Below are 6,536 nucleotides of genomic sequence, written 5' to 3'. Positions count from 1 at the left end.
CCTTGAGTGAGCCCATTAGCTCATGGAATAGTATAAGACCAACGGCCTAGATTGAATCTGGGCTGATATGATGAACACAGATGTTTGGTAGTGTTTATATTATATTTTTTTCTTCTATAAATTTAAATCACTTGAAATCTTAGACGTGTGTTCTTCTCATCAAGCCGCACTTAATAAAAATATAAAAAAACAATATGCAAAAAAATTGTTTCAGGGGTATTTTGGTCACTTTATTTCATGTAAAATATTTTTTTGATATTTTTTAAATATTCATCGATTTTTTATGTACACACGCTCCAAATTTCAAGTGATTTGGATTTGTAGAAAAAAATTTAAAATTCAAACACTACAGGACATTCGTGATCGTCATATCAAACTTGATTAAATCTGGGCTGTTGGGCTCATTTTTTCCTATGAGCTAGTGGATACACCCTAGCTCACAGGAAAAAGTGAATAGTGATTTCGCCTACCCTCATCACCGTCAAAAGTTCATCGGTCACGATTGTCCGGTAGTGTTTCATTTTTAATTGTTTTTTTACAAATTGGAATGACCTGAAATTTAGACTGTATGTTCATAAAAAAATAAGCAAGTCCATGAAAAAAATCAAAAAAATATTTTACATGAAAAAATGGACCAAAATAACCCCGAAACTTTTCGGGGGTATTTTAGTCAAATATTTTTCACGAATTATTATTTTTATATATTTTTATTAGGTGCACCTCACTATAATGTACACAAGTTTGAAATTTTAGGTTATTCTAATTGGTAGAAAAAAAAGTGAAAAATGAAACACTGCTGGACAATCGTGATCGTGCGATGAAGTTTGGACGGTGATGAAAGTAGGCGAAATTACTGTTCATTTTCGCCTATAGGCATTGGGAAGAGTTTTCCTATATATATATATATATATATATAGGGAAAAATTTATATAAGGTTGCAACCTTAAAATGTAGAATCACATATGCACCTCAAAAATCTATCGGAAATGTTGTTTTAATGTTGAAAAACCCTCTAATCGATCATCTCGACATTGGGATGTATGAATATGAAAAAAAACAAAGTTTTTGAGTCCCAAAAATAGTGCATCTTGCAACACATTATCGAGACCGTCTATTTTCAAGATTTTTATATATTTATAGATCTAATTGATGTTAACCATTTTTGGAATTTAATTTTTTTTAATTAGTTATGAACATAGATTTTAAGATAATCCTAATAATTTTTTACCACAAAATTACATGTTATGATAAATTTTGGAGGTGCACCTTAATTGAATTGTTTAAGGTTGCAACCTTATAGAATCCGTACCCATATATATATATATATATATATATATATATATATATATATATGGAAATGCTAGCATAGGCTAGTGGGTTTATAATTATATATGAGCCCAAAATCTGGGCTGATCCAATGATTACGATTGCATTTCGTATATAAATGTTAATATTTTTTCTATAAATCCAAATCAGTTGAAATCTAAATAGAATAGAAACATGATAAAGATTATAGAAATAGAACATTAGAAATATAAAAAAATAGATTAAATAAAAGATAAAGGAAAATCCAATAAAAAATAAAAAATATAATAAATAAAATAAAAACAAAAAAAATTAATTAAATTACTTGTATTCTATTATACTAACTAAAAAGTAGATATGTATTACAAGTGATAATGTTATCCCCCGTTGTTTTCTTGCAACCGATAATATTAAATCAATGGTTTAAAAAACTGATCGGTGCCTCGGATCGTGCACTTTAAAAATCTATCTGGATCGGTTAATCGACGATCCGGATCGGTTAATCGACGATCCGGATCGGGAATCGGCCGACTCTATCGGATTATGCTTTAAAAAAATCGAAAAAAATTATTAAAATTAACTATAAATGTTGTCTTTTACGAATCCAATAAGAATTGAGGGTACTTCATTGTTTACTTTCACTTTTTTCATCAATTTGTGAATATTGAGATGTTTTTTCCCTGTATAAACTTATGTTAATCATTAAATTTATATCACACATAAGAAAAATTATATAATTATTATGGATAAAATATATAATCATACATGTACTACTATAAAGAGTAGATTTAATCGATAAAAAATGACCATCAAAATCTCAAAGTGGCGGAAGCCTTAATCCTTTAAAAAAACCCAAATTATTACAAACTATCTAACTGTAATCCAAATTTATTATAACCTAACTAACTATAATGTTATATGCTAAAATTAATATTGTTGGTTTAAATTTTATAATTATTTTATTATACAAATAATAATAAATCCAAAATATTTTGTAATACGATCTAATTTAAAATGTATTATTGAGAACTGTAAGAAAGATAATGAATTTCATGATTTATAATACAAAAATTAATAAATAAAATAAAAAAATCTGGTTAGAAATTATTAGAATGCCTACCAATTTTCAAAAGAACACTTCAATTTTTTAAAATTTTAATTTTTTAGATTTCTAGAATAAATTTAGTAAAAGAGATTGTTAATAGAAAGACAGAGATTTCAAATGGAATAAATTTCTTTAAAAAAAATTAATTTTTTAGATTTATAGAATAAATTTAGTAAAAAAGATTATTAATAGAAAAAGAGAGATTTAAAAAAAATATAGTTTTTTTTCAAAAAATTTATTTCTTCAATTTTTCAAAATTTTAATTTTTTAGATTTCTAAAATAAATTTAGTAAAAGATATTGTTAATAGAAAGACATAGATTTCAAATGGAATAAATTTCTTTAAAAAAATCAATTTTTTAGATTTATAGAATAAATTTTGTAAAAAAGATTGTTAATAGAAAAAGAGAGAATAAATTCAGTAAAAGAGATTGTTAATAGAAAGACAAAGATTTCAAATGGAATAAATTTCTTTAAAAAAATTAATTTTTTAGATTTATAGAATAAATTTAATAAAAAAGATTATTAATAAAAAAAGTGAGATTTAAAAAAAAATAAATTTTTTTTTAAAAAAATTTATTTTCTGCTTTATTTTGTTGTCAACTAAGTTGTGTTCAAGGTGGGAATCGATCTTGACAAGTGAAGGCCCGTATAAGTGAAAACCACTTTGCCATATCAACGCAAGTATAATTGATTTCTATATTAATGGTACTTATTCAAACTCCGTTATAATTTAACATACCGTGGGAATTATCCCACATCCAACAACGAGTTTTAGATTGATGTCTATAAATTGCGTTATAATTTTCCAACACTCGAGAGTTGTCAGTTTTACACTAAAATCAATACGGGTAACCGATACTGTTGCGACTCGCGGAGTTTTAAATCACTCAATTAAATTGATACGGTCTTATCACCAAGTTCGCCATATCCATGTAGTAATCAGTTGCGATATTTTATTCCCCACGAAAAGAAACTTTCCCCTTATTTTTCCTAAAGTTGAAAGTATTTATTATATCTGTTTCCAAAGGTAATGAAGAGAGAAGCATGCAAATAGAGATGTAGATGATGATTCAGAAGAAAGAACAAAGTAAGACCTCTCTCTTTTGTCAAGAATTCTGTGTCTAATTTTCTCCCGGATCATTTAGTGGAGAAGATCCTCTTGCTCCTGCCTGTAAAGAGCCTAGTGAATCTCAAGAGGGTGTCTCGGTATTGGAATCAGTTCATCTCCTCTCACTACTTTGCACTAACCCACAATCTCTCTTCTCCTCCTCCATCCCAACCCTGTGCTCTTTTCCTTTAGTATCATACTGTCTATATGGGATCTCTCTACTATCACCTGCGCATATGGCATGCAGCCATGGTATTCTATGCTACCTTATAAAGGAAAACACACATACTTTCTTCATTGCCAACCCAGCAACTGGCCAATGCTCCCCCATTCCAACTTTGGGTTTTATTTCAGCCCTGAAAACTGCAATTTCAAAATTGCGGTCCAATGCGTTAATTGCTCCAATTACCGGGGTTCAAAAGGAATCGAATACATGATATTCGATTCATTACTTGGAGCTTGGAGAATGCCAAAGAAACCCAGGCCAACAGTGCATCCACAATATGCTTGGACTTCAGTATGCCCTTGGAGATCAGCATTACACTGCCGCATATGGTACCTCCTTGAAGATATCTTGGCTTTCGACATGTTGACAGAGGAGTGGATGACTATATACCAGAACCGACCGCCTACAGCAACATACACGCACATTACAACACTAGATCAGTATGTGAACCAGGAATCGAATACGGATATCTGTGACACAGTGAGAAACCATGGCTATCTACAATTTTTGGTAGGGGAGGTGTCAATCTTCACGAGAAATAATGAGACATTAGCAGCTGAAAAGAATGGAAAATTGAGTGTGCTACTTAAATCTTATTGCTATAACTGCATACATTACAAGCCTACTCTATATTCTTGGGAGTTTGGTGAGAGAGGACAAGTTAACAGCCTTTAGCACTAGGAAAAGAGGGAAAGATTCTTGTTGATAATGCATAGGTCTTCCATAGAAAGAGATTTGTGAAGGTGAAAGGTAGGATGGAGAGAGATTTACAGGTGAGAGAAGATATGTTACATGTTCTTCAAAGAAAAATACATGAAAAGAATGTTGCATGTTCTTCAAAGAAAAATACATGAAAAGAAGATGGAGACGGATTCAGTGAATGGAGGTGTTGAGAGGGCTTCAGTGATTGCCGAAAAAAAAAAAAAAAGAAAAGCAAAATAAATGCTTTTGGGGAGTATTGCATCAGAAAAGAATTTTTATTCGAGGTTTTGATTTTATTAGGCTAAATTACTTTTAAGCAATTCTTGATGGAAAATTCTTACTTTTTGTGGCCCTGTCTATCGAATACCAGCATGCTTGCCCCTAATAAAGGATTGGATTAGGGTATCTTGAGTTTCCAAATCTTAACAAAACATAGAAAATGGGCCATAAGTATGTGGATGAATATATAGTGAATTTTGGATTTTTTAAAATATAACACAATAAATTGGCCTTGAGTTTTATGACTCTCTCTCTTTGTGAAAACTCTTTTAGTTAGATAAATATCATTCTGGTAGTGTGAGCTATAATATATTGTGCAGGCAAAGTATGTGACTACCCCAAAAACTGTTAGTGTTGTACATTGATGGGTTCAGCAAGCCAATAGAAAATTTATGATAGGAAATCAGAAGCAGAGGTCTTAAAGTTTGAGATTTTATTTTTTGATTTTAATTGCCGTGCTAACTGCTGCCTAAATTGATCTCTTTCTTGTACTTTTTATTTTTTTTATCCATTGCTAGCACAATGGTTCTACAGTACTCTATGTGGTTCAAAAAGGCAGAAGGACTTAAAAAGATAAGAGATAGGCCTAAAAGTACATAATAGGCTCAAAAGGAGGTGGACTTATCTGTAGGACTTTTAATAGAGTGGACATTGGGCTTCCCTCAGGGTAACTTTAATAGAGTTTTTATCCATTCTATATGCCTTCAAAGGACATAAGGACTTAAAAGAACATAAGGACATAAGGACTTAAAAGGACGTGGACGTCTAGCTTTCCCAATGGTATGACTTTTAATAGAGTTTTTATTTATCACAATTACTTTAATCTTTTATTTTTTATCAAATTAAAAAAGGGTATATGAAAGATTACCCAATCCAGTAAAAAAACTCGCAGCGAATATTTTTCCTGCTTAGATCTCTCTCTATGTAGCTGTCTCATAAGTTATTGTGAATGGGGTTTGAGAGAGAGGGCCTATGCTTCCAAAATAAGAGAGAGAGATGAAACAAATTCATGTAATTAGATTATTTAATGGGCAACTCATTGTCCAAAATTTTGGAGTAGAGTTTTTTAAATTCACCGGTAGTATGGTGAATTCTAGAATAACCTTATATAATATATAATAGAAAGGTAGAGTAGAAATTTAAAATAGAATAGAAAAAGAATGGAAATTATAGAAATAGGACATTAGAAATAAAAGAGCAAGATATTAATTAAAAGATAAAGGAAAATCAATTGAAAAATAAAATATACAATAAATAAAATAAAACACATAAATTCTATTATACTAATTAAATAAAAAAAATGTAATGATAAAGGTGTGGGTATGTATTACAAAGTGACAATGTTATCTCCCCTTGTTTTCTTGCAATTGATAACATTAAATTGATACGATCTCATCACCAAGCTTCCCTTATCCATGTAGTAATCAGTTGCGATACTTATTCCCCTCAAATAGAAACTTTCCCCTTATTTTTCCTATAGTTAAAAGTATTAATTATATCAGTTTCCATAGGGTAATGAAGAGAGAAGCATGCAAATAGAGATGTAGATGGTGATTCAGAAGAAAGAACAAAGTAATACGTCTCTCTTTTGCCATGAATTCTGTGTTTAATTTTCTCCCGGATCATCTGGTGGGGAAGATCCTCTTGCTCCTGACTGTAAAGAGCCTAGTGAATCTCAAAGGGTGTCTCGGTATTGGAATCAGTTCATCTCCTCTCACTACTTTGCACCAACCCACACTTTCCATCTTCCTCCTCCATCCCAGCCCTGTGCTCTTTTCCTTGAGTATGATTCTGCCTATATGAGATCTC

General features: G+C 30.6%; 1 long non-coding RNA gene across 1 annotated transcript; it reads right to left on the bottom strand.

Annotated features, from left to right (window-relative positions):
* Positions 1-3,345: 3,345 nt before the first annotated feature.
* LOC148782576 (uncharacterized) lies at positions 3,346-4,869 on the bottom strand. The gene is made up of 2 exons (XR_016054759.1): positions 4,790-4,869; positions 3,346-4,149 (listed from the first exon to the last, which is right to left on the bottom strand). It is a non-coding gene; the product is annotated as an uncharacterized LOC148782576 (long non-coding RNA).
* Between the last annotated feature and the right edge of the window lie 1,667 nt (positions 4,870-6,536).

The sequence above is a fragment of the Amborella trichopoda genome, chromosome 4, assembly GCF_054954075.1.
Source record: "Amborella trichopoda isolate Santa Cruz 75 chromosome 4, AtrichopodaSantaCruz75HAP2 v2.0, whole genome shotgun sequence".
Taxonomy (NCBI): domain Eukaryota; kingdom Viridiplantae; phylum Streptophyta; class Magnoliopsida; order Amborellales; family Amborellaceae; genus Amborella; species Amborella trichopoda.
This window is presented reverse-complemented; position numbering and strand designations above follow the sequence as displayed.